Genomic DNA, 12,898 nt, shown 5'->3' with positions numbered 1-12,898 from the left:
AGGAAGGAGAGGCTGTGTATTCAAGATGGAAAGAATATAAATACATACACACACACACACATGCATATTATGTTACATATCTATAAAAATATGAAATGTTATTTATTTTGAGAATACCCAGTCATTTCCATCTGTAGTAAGAATCCATAATAACAGTCTCTGTTTATATAACTCTTTTCACCTCAAGAGATCCCGAATGCATTTCAGACAGCTCTACATACAAACAGAGGCCAGGAGCTCCACCATCTCTGGAACTGGTGATGGGAGCCAGGCAGAAAATGCGTGTGCGGCTACATGGATCTCAGAGACCGCTGATGGAAGAGAGGCCAGTTAGTCAAGGACAACAGGGCAAACACACATTCTTAAGACAGGGTCAAGAGGAGCCTTCAAAGTCTGGGTGACACCTCAAATTCTGATAGCTAATTGAGAACAAAAGCTGACGAGGACTCCATTTATTTACTTTGGAAGGATGAAGGATGATGCGGGGCAGAGCAAGGTTAGCGAAGCAGTGAGTGCAGGGAGGAGAAATAAATCTGAGGCATAGATCACAAAGTCTTGCCCTCCGGCTTATATATTCTTATTATACCGAATACGCTTAAGATGAGAGGACACATAAAAAGGTAATATCTGTTGATTCATTTATACCCCTGTTTTCACCCACAATCCGCTTTCCCAGAAAGGACTGACTAGATCACTCAGAATCCCCTTCTTTTTCCTTCACCAATTCAGTCCACCACACAGCTGGTCTGGCTTCAAAATAATTCTCTTAAAAAAACAAAAAACAAGGTGGCAGCAATGATTTATAGGCATTCCTACCTCAGAAACCAAAGCTTGACAGAAAGTACATTTCTGCATGGCCCTGACAATAAGTTCCTAAGGCTGCTAAAAGCAACACAACAGAAACTTCCAACTATCCAGAAAGTAAACTGGAAAATGGCTAGTCCCTGCCCAAAGAAAAGATTACTGACCAAGTGCCCAGTTATCAGGATTGCACTGGCAACCCTTAAACCATGCTTCTCTGAGAAAAACCTTATACCAGGGGACAGAAGTGGGAGATGGAGTGAAGGAACACATCCTACTCTGGAGGAAGGAGAAGAGAGATTCTTGTACAGAAGTGGCCTGCTAACAGCTCTTGGAGACCTTCCTTCCCCACAGCATCCTTGGATCTGCTGGTAACCCCTCCAGAGCCTCGTTGTACCCAGGTGGCATGGTCCTCCAATAGAGATATCCCATGCCAGAAAAGTCCAATATCTGAGCACAGCCAGAAGTTCTAGTTCCTGCCAAGTCAGACTGTAGCCTTTCTAGGTCCTGTGACCTCATGGACTTCCCACATAAACTCAGCAAAAAGCCCAGTGAAGGACAGAGAGATACTGAATTCCTCAGGGGCTTCCATCTGTAGCAGGGAGAGAGGTGAAGATGACCTGGCGCAGGAAACATGCTTCACTGTTACTCTTTGGAGTTGCGTTCTATCAAGGGCTGTGGAGGAAGAGATGGCAGAAGCACAGGGCCGACTGGGGCCAGCCAAAACGTTTTGGGGAAAACCAGCCCCTCCTAAAATATGCCTCTTCTAGCTGTGTAGGATGGAAGAACAGTAACGAAAACAATTCAGCCCATTCAGAGCAGTCTACTCTACAGGAATGCTCCCACAGGGAATTTGACTCTCAGGGTCACCTCGGTGAGGCAGATCGAGCAAAAAATCTTACAAAACAGGAAAGTGAGGGACCTCCCTGGTGGCGCAGTGGTTAAGAATCCACCTGCCAATGTCCAGGAAGTCCCACGTGCCGCGGAGCAACTAAGCCTGTGCACCACAACTACTGAACCTGCGCTCCAGAGCCCAAGTGCCACAACTACTGAGCCCATGTGCTCAAGTACTGAAGCCCGCGCTCCGCAACAACAGAAGCCACGGCAATGAGAAGTCCGTGCACTGCAACAGAGTAGCCCCTGCTCACCGCAGCTAGAGAAAGCCTGCACACAGCAACGAAGACCCCACACAGCCCTAAATAAATAAATAAATAAACTTTAAAAAAAAAAAAAAACAGGAAAGTGAGGCTTAGCCAAGACAAATGGCCTCACTATCTCCAGAACTGGAGCTAGAACCTTCTTACTGCAGAATTTCAAGTTCTTTCTATTGTACCTTGCCCAAAGTTATCATCAGTAGGTAGATCAAAATGGTTTCCCCACTGAAATACCTGTGCTCCACTTTGGCCTTTAGAATCTTCTGGCTTCATCTCTCTAATATCCCGAATGGGGGCCCATAGAGAGGGGAGGGCCTAGGAGGTATGTAGGGAGAAGCAATAGGAATTTTGTTTTCTCTTTGTAGTTCCCATTTAGTTCCTCCTTGCCACCCTTCACACCACCCAAACATACATTTAGGCAGAAACAGAACAGGATATACTAACAAGTGGATAGACAAGCGGATGGATAAATGGATGCAGATTTATTTTTTTAATATATAGTATATTATATACTATTTCAATTCTAATGAATTATTAGGAATGTTTAAAAATCCTTATAAATAACCCCCAAATGGAAAAGTCTTTTCTCAGTAGGACAGGGAAGGTTCATGTAATCAAAGGTTATGGAGTTCAAGCCTATAAAATTAGAACACTAAAACCAGACAGTGTTTCCTGAATTTTGGAAGACATTGTTCAGAACCAACAAAGGGAGCATTTGCACACTAGTCAATAAACCTTGGAGCTTACTCCCCCAGGTAAGTCTAGGCTTACAGAAAAAAGCTAAGTACACCAGCAAGTTCAAGGAGTTTGGATACATTCGCGCATGGCAGGAGCTCAACGGGAAACTTGAAGAACACCCATACTTGTTCCCAGAGGCCAACTCCATGGACGGCAACTGCACTCCCCAAGGCATGTTCTTGGTGCCCCTGTTAGAAACAACTCAGGGCTAGATAGAATAGCAAACCGGCCCAAGGTGACATATTCTTAAATAAGGCATGGGTCACATTGTTCTTTATCTGGCCTCAAGGCAGAGTTCACTCTCTGCTCTGGAGTGCTCTGCAGCTGTTGGCAGAGCTGACCATAGAGATAATCATCTTAAGAGAGATTCTCTTACAATTGAGTGGAATGGGAACTTGTCGCGTATCTAGAAAACATACCAGCATGCATTAAATGGAAATTTATTCCAGAGGAAAAGAAGAACGAAGGCAGAGGAATGTTCTTCAAATGCCAGAACAGCCCAGTGGAAGCAGGGGTCTGTCAATCAAGATAGACTGGGTTTGCAGCAGGAGCAAACAACCCTCAGACTTCAGGGGCTTAGAACGACAAAAACAAGTTCATTTTTCCTCACATGCTCTACAAGTCCATCCCTGATCTGGGGTGGGGGGTGACGGTTGGGACGTGCAACTCCAGTTGCCCTCACTCAGGGACACGGGCTGAAAGAGCCCCTTACCCGGAGCGTCCCTGGCCATGAGCAGAGGGAAGAGAGGTGAAGTGTTCATTTCACAATGATTCTCACAGATTCTCCCTGAAAACAGCACTCATCCCTTCTGTGACCATTTCATTGGCCAATGCAAGTCACCGTGCCATGGTTAGCTATAAGGGCTTGGAAGTGAAATTCTCCCACAACCAGAAGAAGAACAAGAAACATCAGCGAACAATTCTAAGAACTACCAGCAGGATATTTGTTTGCTGGGCACCAGATGGCTGAGCCAATATCCCTGTTTGTGAAGTGCTGAGGCCAGGTATCAGGTTCAGATGAGAAAGAGCTTCCATGTAACAGAACGGGCTGGCTAAGGAAGCAGCAAAGTCCTTTTCACTGGTTGTACTGGGAAAGAACATAGAGACTTTCTCTAAGAAATGCTAAAGGAATCCCAAATGACAATAGGAGCCAAATAGGTAGCATAATGTGCGAATCATCCAGGGAAAAAAATACACCTTAACCATATGGAAATAATCTATGGTTCCATAAAGACATTTGCTCTCTCCCATGTGTCTTCATAAGTGGAGACTTCCCAGTCAACTTTTGAAAGGGACAGAGAATAAAAGGACATTCATTTACTTCCAAACAAGAACTGTGTGTGACAGATGGTGGCTGACACCACACCTCAGCCCAAGAGCCAAGAGAGAGTGGAGGGGACAGGGGAAGCTGGGGGTGTATACCCCGTGAAAAAGGGGGTATAACTCAGGCTGAGTGCTTCCCTGTGAGGAGGCAAACCCAATGTGGCCAGATTTTCCAATCTGATTGCTTAAGAAAGGCGAGAGGGCTTCCCTGGTGGCGCAGTGGCTGAGAGTCTGCCTGCCGATGCAGGGGACACGGGTTCATGCCCCGGTCCAGGAGGATCCCACATGCCACGGAGCGGCTGGGCCCGTGAGCCATGGCCGCTGAGCCTGTGCTCCGCAGCAGAAGAGGCCACAACAGTGAGAGGCCCACGTACCACAAAAAAAAAAAAAAAAAAAAAAAAGGCGAGAAATCTTGATACATACATGCACTTTCCCCTTTTGCAATGTTGGTGCCATTATTTTCAAAAGACACTCTGTGGACCGAACGAAGCATGATGTAGGCTGGATCCGGCCAATGGCCCACCAGTTCATGGCTTCTGCTGGAAAGAACAACTCTAAGTACAGATGTGGGGAAAATGGGGAATTGTATGGGCTCTAAGACCCTGGGGGGAGCCCAGTAAGTATCACCCTTCTTCCTGAATTCTGAACTAATGGAAAAATGAGACAAAAAAGTGAGCTGATGGGGGTTGGGGGAGGGCAAATTATAACCTTTCTTACTGAATAAAGCAAGACAGGAAAAGATGGGAAAGTCAGCTTCCTAAATTTAGAGATGCTGGACTGGGTCAGGTCTCTCCCCCCTCCCCTCCTTACCACCCATGCCCATGTGCACGAGGTGTGCCCCTGCCAGGTAGCTGGTTCCCTAAAAACACAGAAGAAGAGGCAGAGCTACCTAGGCCTGGTTTCTCCTTCCGGATTCCCCCCATCAGACAACTCACTCCTTCTCCCACCAAGAGAGATGAGGGTGGGCAGGAGAGTTTCAGATACACAATAGTGGTGGAAAGGACGAGATCCCACAAAGTTACTTCCAGCCAAGGCCACCTCTAGCACACAGTGCATCTTGGTGAGAATTACAAAAAGGCACTCCAACCTGGCAGCTGAACTGCAGAAAGGACCCTTCCTCCCAGCTGATGCAGCCCCAAGCTGGGGCACACAACTTGGCAAGAAGTACCAGGGCTAGATTCCAGCCCACACTTGCCTACTCGGCCTGATGCCTAAGTACAAAAACCCACAAGTGCCCATAGAAGCCCTGCTTCAGACTTTAATAATCCTATCACTTTGATTCCAGATTCTTCAGTCTCCAAAGTAACCACATTGTGAACAGCACCCAATCTCTGTCCACCTCCAACAGCTGGAATTAATATGGGTCCAGGTTGTGTCAAGTCTGTGAATGGGGTGGACAAAAAGTGGACTGCCTGGCAGAGCGGGTGCCTTTTTTATTGTTATTATTGTTCTCTCAATTTCCCAGTCATGAAGTTGGTACAAATTTTCAAAGCATGAACAGCCATTTTTTTAGCATGTCAGAATTTAGTGAGGCTATAATCATTTCTTCACAATGTTTCTTAGTAAAGAATATATTAAGGGAGACATTGTTTTAAAAGTTTCCATGTACAACTGTGGCTTGTCCCAAATTCTTTGTATTCAGATGTCAGACTATAATTGTTGGTTAGCAGCAAGGTTACCAGATGGGTTATAAAATGCATTTCAAATGAATATCAAAAGGACTTAAGGAAAATACAATTAACAGCTGGTGTAGTTGAGGCAGGCTATGGTTTCACTGTAAAAAAAAATTAACACAGTCTTCATTAGAGTGAAGCACATTTCTTCATCCATGACACGCCTTCTTCATTTCTAGAGTTCAACTCAAGAAGGAAGAAAGACATCCAGCTCTAATTAAACAAAACAAAACAAAACAAAAAGGAGTTGGAAATTTCTACTTATCAGGGGTGAGAGACATGCCCATGGAGGGGAAAGCAGAATGAAAAACAAAGAATATTGAGTTGCAACTGATCTCGCTAACATTTCATAACCAGGGAAATGCAATCAGTGCTGTCTCCAGAGACCCACACAGGATGTTAGACTTCTACATTCTTTCATATTTCTACTCAAGCCAGGTGCATTTAGAAAAAAAATTAAAGGTTTGATACTATTTAGCTGGAACTGAGTTCTTTTCTTTACCACATTTCCAACAAACAGAATTCCACATTTTGCCAACCTATTTCCAGGTCACTGATAATGTTTTAAGAAAAGAAAGCAGACATGATCGACTGGACAATCTACAAAGACCACTCTTTCAAAACAACGCTTAAGTGAGACCCACTCATTCGTTCATTCATTCATTCAGCTAGCACTTACCAAGCATCTCTAAATAGGCAGGGTAATAACTGCTTCTACAGCACCCTTCCCTTTCCTCTAAGACCACAAAGTACACAACCAAAGTTGTTTTTATGTACGGTTTAAAACCGTCACATTTTTCTTCTCAGTGAGATGAGCAAGTGGCATGTTTACCCTTTAATAAGTATCTGAAGAAGAAATAAGCAGACAAACCCACTCCATTCCACACGTAATTCCTTGCATGTAAAAGAGAGGGAGAATATATTTGTATTATGGAGAACATATATTTATGATTACCACTTTCACGAACAGAGAGATGTCCTAAATATGGAGTTCCTGGGAGTAAGCAAGAGCAAACACTCTGCTGTTGGCAACTGTGGTTGCACTAATCTCAGGGCGGAAGGCTGTGGCTGAACCCTCGGGGGTAGAGCACGTGGCTTTCTTCACTTATCTTTCTAACTCTTTCCACTTGGAGACTTGTAGGGTGCAGGGCAGGTTCACAGATAAATAGTCCTAACATAAGATGCCCGTAACGATGCGCTTGCTTTCTCCTCTTCTCCCTTCCCTCACAAAGATAACAAACAGAGGAGGAAAGCGTGGCACATGGGAAAGTGGAGTTAAAATGTACTGCACGTTACTAATCCTAACATAACATTGGCAGCTTGTACCATCCCCCTGCCAAACCCAAATTAACACACTGCCTTACTGGAAGGCAAAGGCTGCAGCTATATTTATAGCTCAATTAACAAGTTTCATAACTAAACCTCCAGAAGTCCTAGGCAAACCTGACAAATGCTATGCATCTTAACGCCACGATGACCCTGCCAGAAAGGCACCATCTTCTAACGGGGAACAACTCCTGCTTTCACCTTGTAAGAACAATGATGACTGGCACTGGCCCATCTGATAAAGGGAAGCCGGCTGGGCAACTCGGCTCTTGTCAGGGGTACATCTCTAACAGCTCCCAACCAGCACACATACGGTTGATTCAAGCAGGCGGCTAATTCTTCTTCCCTTTGCAGATGGATGGAAATGCCTGCTCCTCAGGAGCCGATGGCTGCAAAGGATGGCTGCCATCTTATGACTCAGGAGCCTTGGTCCTTCCGGGAAGAGTGTAACAGAAACACAGGGTACGTCACTTGGCGGGTATTGTAACTTCAAAAGAAGTAGAAAAGCTCTTCATAATGTCTTCCAAGCAGGTTATTTTTGCTTGAGGGGGAAAGGCTCTTCAGAGGATGATTGGTGCACAGGTGGTACTGTTGGGATGACTAGGAAGGGTATGGTAAAGTGTTTTTAATACAGCGCTTGACTTAGAGCAAACTGCCTGTAGAGTCCAGTCCAAGATTCCCTTTTACCCAGGAAGAGCACACATGAGCGCATGGCACAGAGCACTGTGATGCTCTGCTTGCTCATTTAGCTCCTCTGTGGGAGTGTCAGCTCTTTGAGCCCAAGGAGGGAGCCACATTCTATAACATGGTGGCTGCTGCAGCATTTAGTTCAGAAGTCAGTAACAGTAAGGGCGCAGCATTTGTGGATGAGGAAATGAATCAATGAATGCATGAATGAATGAATGAATAATTCAATAGACACACAGTACCATTCTCCCACATACCATCCAACTTATAATTCTGCAAGCCTTTTGGTTTAATTTAGAGGCTGGAGTTACACACACTTCATGCACCATCCTCACATCTTCCTATCAGCTATAATGCCCCTCCACCTACTTCTACCATGGGTCTCTTCCCCACGAAGAGCTGGCTATTCAGATCACAAAACTTTGGAAAACACCTACAATTTGCTGGTCAGAGCCCACATTCATTTCTATTGTTCGAAACCCTTAGCTACTAACATGGGGGCAGAGGAGATGGTCAACTATTAATGCTACTTGAATATATTAAGGTCCACAAATTTGGTAAGTTACTAATTCTGAAGCTTCGGTGCTCTCATCTGCAAAATGAGAGAGTTAATCCTGAATTATCTTTAGGTGACTTTTCAACTCTAAATCACTACGATTTTATTTTTCTGCCCTCTAGTCATACCTACACATATGAATGGCATACTTCTTTGTTCTCCTAGCCCCTAAAATGGATGATTGCTGAAGCTATTTTTAAGACACCAAAACTTCTGAATCTGGTATAAGAGAGCCCACACTCTTTTGCCGCCTTTGCACTCTCATTGCTGGGCCTTTGAGTTCCAAGTACAAGAGTATTCTTTCCAAGGAATATAAAAGGATCATTTTCTCAGGACAACTTTTGTGGCTGCTAAAAAAAAAAAAAAATCATAAAGCTACAAGCACAGGATAAACAGGATAAGACAAGTAAGGGGCTGTTATTAAGGTAGACTGGAGTCAGACTAATAAGGCAATTCTGCCAGGGTTCAAGGATCGACTGTCTCTCCCTGAACAGGTTCCTCTCTCCAGGAACAGGATGTGGAACAGAGAGGCCTGTGCAACAAGGACCTTAAAGAGGTAGTCCAGGGCTTCCGTGGTGGCGCAGTGGTTGAGAGTCCGCCTGCCAATGCAGGGGACACGGGTTCATGCCCCGGTCCAGGAAGATCCCACATGCTGCGGAGCGGCTGGGCCCGTGAGCCACGGCCGCTGAGCCTGTGCGTCTGGAGCCTGTGCTGCGCAACGGGAGAGGCCACAACAGTGAGAGGCCCGCGTACCGCAAAAAAAAAAAAAAAAGAGGTAGTCCACTGGCTAAATCTGGCCCCCAAATATGTTCAGTGGGCCAAGTTGTGCACAGCTGCTGAGGTTTTGATGTGCATTTAAATAAATGCCTTTGGGTGGGTCATGTACTGCCCAGTTTATCAATGGTCCTTACCACTCCCTATGTCTTCTATCTGTGTCTTAACATTTTCATTCATTAATGTCACTGGCCCTTTGTTAAATTCACTGTATCTGTCTTCTCTTACTAGAATAGAATGCTATGTCCCCTGAGTATAAGACGGTCCTCTGTTCACGTTATATACAGCGCCTTGAAGAGCGTCTGGCTCATGTAAGTATTCTGTACCTATTTAGACACTGTACCAGGTACTGGAGATTTTGAGCTGAATGATACAAAGTGCCTTGTCTCAAAAGCTCACATTTAAGAGAAGGGATAAGGAACACAGGGAAACACATATAACAACACAGCACAATAGCTTTGATAAGGGAGCTATGTTAGAAAAGATGGACAGGAAAGCAGAGAACATTTGCATTGTTCCTCAATGTTAGTAGAAGCTCATGACCTGGACAAGGGAGAGAGGGCATTCCACACAGAGAGCTGAGACCGTGTAAAGATACAGAGCGTCAGAAGTACACACGTTCGGGACTCAGGCCACTTCAGTCGAGGTCGGAGAGACAGCGCAGAGGAGGAGCCGCTAGAGGTGACACCAGGGAGGTAGAACCTTTGCAGGATTGTGAAGACCTCCGGGGCCGCCGTGCTGAGGAGTTCAGAGGCTATTCTGCCAGAAAGAGATACTATTAAAGTATTCCACCCAGGGAGTGGCAAGAAGAGAATGGTGTTTTTGAAAGTTACTCTGACATCACTCTAGGGTTGGGTTGGCATGAGAATAGGCTAGGAGATTTTTACAGAGGTCTCCAGGAGAGGATGAAAGCCTCTGAGGGCGAGTAAGAAAAGTTGTATTTCTCTTAGGAGAAATTCGTGCAATGGAAAACCTGGAGACAGAACTAACAAGTGGAAGACGAAAAGAGGTAAGAGTTGAGCACGGGCCCACCGTTTCTGGCTTGGATAAACTGGGCAGATGGTGTTGCAATGGAGGGGAGGACAAAAGAAGGAACTGGCAGGGGGTACAGCCACTGAATTGTCCATATCATGGTCCATCGTGACCTTTCTCAGGGAAGTTTGAAAAAAACGAGGGGGGGCTTCCCTGGTGGTGCAGTGGTTGAGAGTCCGCCTGCCGATGCAGGGGACACGGGTTCGTGCCCCGGTCCGGGAAGATCCCACACGCCGCAGAGCGGCTGGGCCCGTGAGCCATGGCCGCTGAGCCTGCGTGTCCAGAGCCTGTGCTCCACAACGGGAGAGGCCACAGCAGTGAGAGGCCCACATACCGAAAAAAAAAAAAAAAAAGAGGGGATTGAAAATAAGTGCAGTGGATCAAAGAAGGAATATGATGTGGACAATAAAGGCTCATAGAAGAAGGGGTGATTTATTTATTTTTTCAAAAAACTTGGGGAAGGGGGAAGGGGGATGAATAGACAGGACACAGGAGGTTTTTAGGGCAGTGAAACTATTCTGTCTGATACTACAGTGGTGGGTGCATGCCATTCTGCATTTGCCAAAACCCATAGAATGTACAACCCCGAGAGTGAGCCTTGATGTAAACTACGGACTCTGGGTGATGATGTGTCACTGTAGGTTTGTTGATTGTAACAAACGTACCACTGTGGTGGCAGAGGTCGATGGTGAGGAAGGTTGTGCCTGTTTGAAGACAGGAGGTATATGAGAAAACTCTGGGCTTTCCACTCAGTTCTTTTGTGAACATAAAAAGAAAGTTTATTAATGAAAAAACTTAGTGAAGTTTGAAAAGGGAAATAAGGTGGTATCTTGCCAGAAAAGCAAAGTCAGGAAAGACAGTGGTTTTCTTTCTTTCTCTCTTTCTACAGATATAGGAATATAAGTATTTTTAGGCTTTGAAGTGGTCTGTGAGGAAAATATTTGAGAGAGAAGATATAGTTGGTGCAAGTAAAACTCCTTGGGAAGGACTTAGAATAGCGCCAGGTGCATAGTAATTGCTCAGTAAATGTCAGATCATTATCACTACTGTAATATCCATTACCTTCTTCTTTATTGTATAGTAATTTAGGTCACTGCCCAGCTCACTAACGAGACCATTAGCTCATATAGAGAAAGGATGTGACTACTTAAGAGTTTGTGTTCCTTATAAGCACTTAGTACAATTCCTCCAACAGAATCTTTATTCATTGACTGATTCATTCACCATAGTTATTGAACAAATGATGGCAACTGAATCTTCTCAGAAGTTATTGAACAAATGGTGGCAACTGAATCTTCTCAGATGGTCATTTGCGCTTCTGCCTTTATTCCAAGTATATTTTAAGCATTTTTATCCTTACCTGTGAAGTACCATGTGGTATGTAATAAACAAATGGCCCCGGCCCTCTCAGTTTACAATGCTAAACTCATCTGTGTCAGTTATGAGACTTCCAGCCACAGAGAGCATAATTACAAGTCTAGAAGAAGGAGACTGAGGGCTCTAACTGGAGTAGGATCAGAGACTCCATAATGACATCAAGGATTGGGGTCCTTCTATTTTGCTGCTATGCTGATCTTAGTGTGGCTTTCATCCAAAAGCTGGCCTCCTTCAGTGTCACAACACGGCCACAGTAGTTTTAGGTGTCACTTATAGACAGAACAACATCCAGAGAATAAGAGACCATTTCCTCCTGGGTACCTCTGTTGTGAGAGGGAACCTTTCCAAAAGACCCCCAGCAGACGTGTCTTACATCTCAGTGGCCAGAATTGTGTCACAAGCCAGAACCTCAAACCATCTTTACGTAGCTTTGGGGAATGGGGCCACCACGGCTGCCTTAGGCTATTTAGGAGCTACCCCCTAGGGAAGGGAAGCAACCTTTCCAGAGTCCATGGTCTTATGGTGGAGAGGTGACCCTGGAATCAACAGAGTTCTGCTTGGAAGGATAAAGAAATGGGGTGGGGCAGAGAAATGGATGTTGGATAGACAGTCAACAGTGTTAGACTTGAATCAAGACTCATACAGCATAAGAATAAAAAAGATGATATAAAAATGTGCCTCTTCTAATATGTGGACATAAAATTTTCTTCTGGAAGTTACTCTATGAGGATATAGAAGATATACTAGTAAAATGATGAACAAGTAAATAACTACTTCAAGTTTCAGCCAGGTGATATGAGAAGGGCATCATCAAAGTGCTTAGAAACGTATCACACACACTGCCTTGTGGTCTCAGAGTAGTTCCCATGGTGTGGGAGACAGATTCTTCTTTCCCTCCATCAACATTTCATTGTCAGTTATGTGTCAGAGCTCATACCCAAATCTGGAAATAAATACTAATAAATCAGGTTTCCTCTACTAGAAGAGTATACAGTCTAGAACAGAAGACTAATAACTACATAAGTAACAGTTAACATGTGTTTTTAGATGCAGGATGAGTATATAAGGCACAGTCTAGCCCCAAATTAGCAACAGTCAGTTTTATTTGGGGGCAGGAAGAATTTCATACAGGAATGTGATGCTTGAACTGGGTCTTGAAAAGTAAGTAGTTGCTTGCAAGATGAAAAAGGGACTAGGAGAGACTTTCCAAAAATAGGAAATATTATAGCCAAAGGTGTACAGTACACGTGTGAATTCTGCCCCCATGGAACGCCAAGTGGATTCACATGGCTGGAGAATAGAGTTTAAGAAGGAGTGTTGTTGGGGGTAAGCTTGGAGATTTTGACAGGAACCAGATGATGGAGGGCCTTTTTTCTCGCCATGTACATAAACTGAGATTTTGTGTAATAAGTAATACTGAAGACTTTGCAAAGTGAATAGGCATTTTAAATATCACT

The sequence above is a fragment of the Leucopleurus acutus genome, assembly GCF_964270905.1.
Source record: "Leucopleurus acutus genome assembly, chromosome: 12".
Lineage (NCBI taxonomy): Eukaryota > Metazoa > Chordata > Mammalia > Artiodactyla > Delphinidae > Leucopleurus > Leucopleurus acutus.
Note: the sequence above shows the minus strand (reverse complement) of the source record.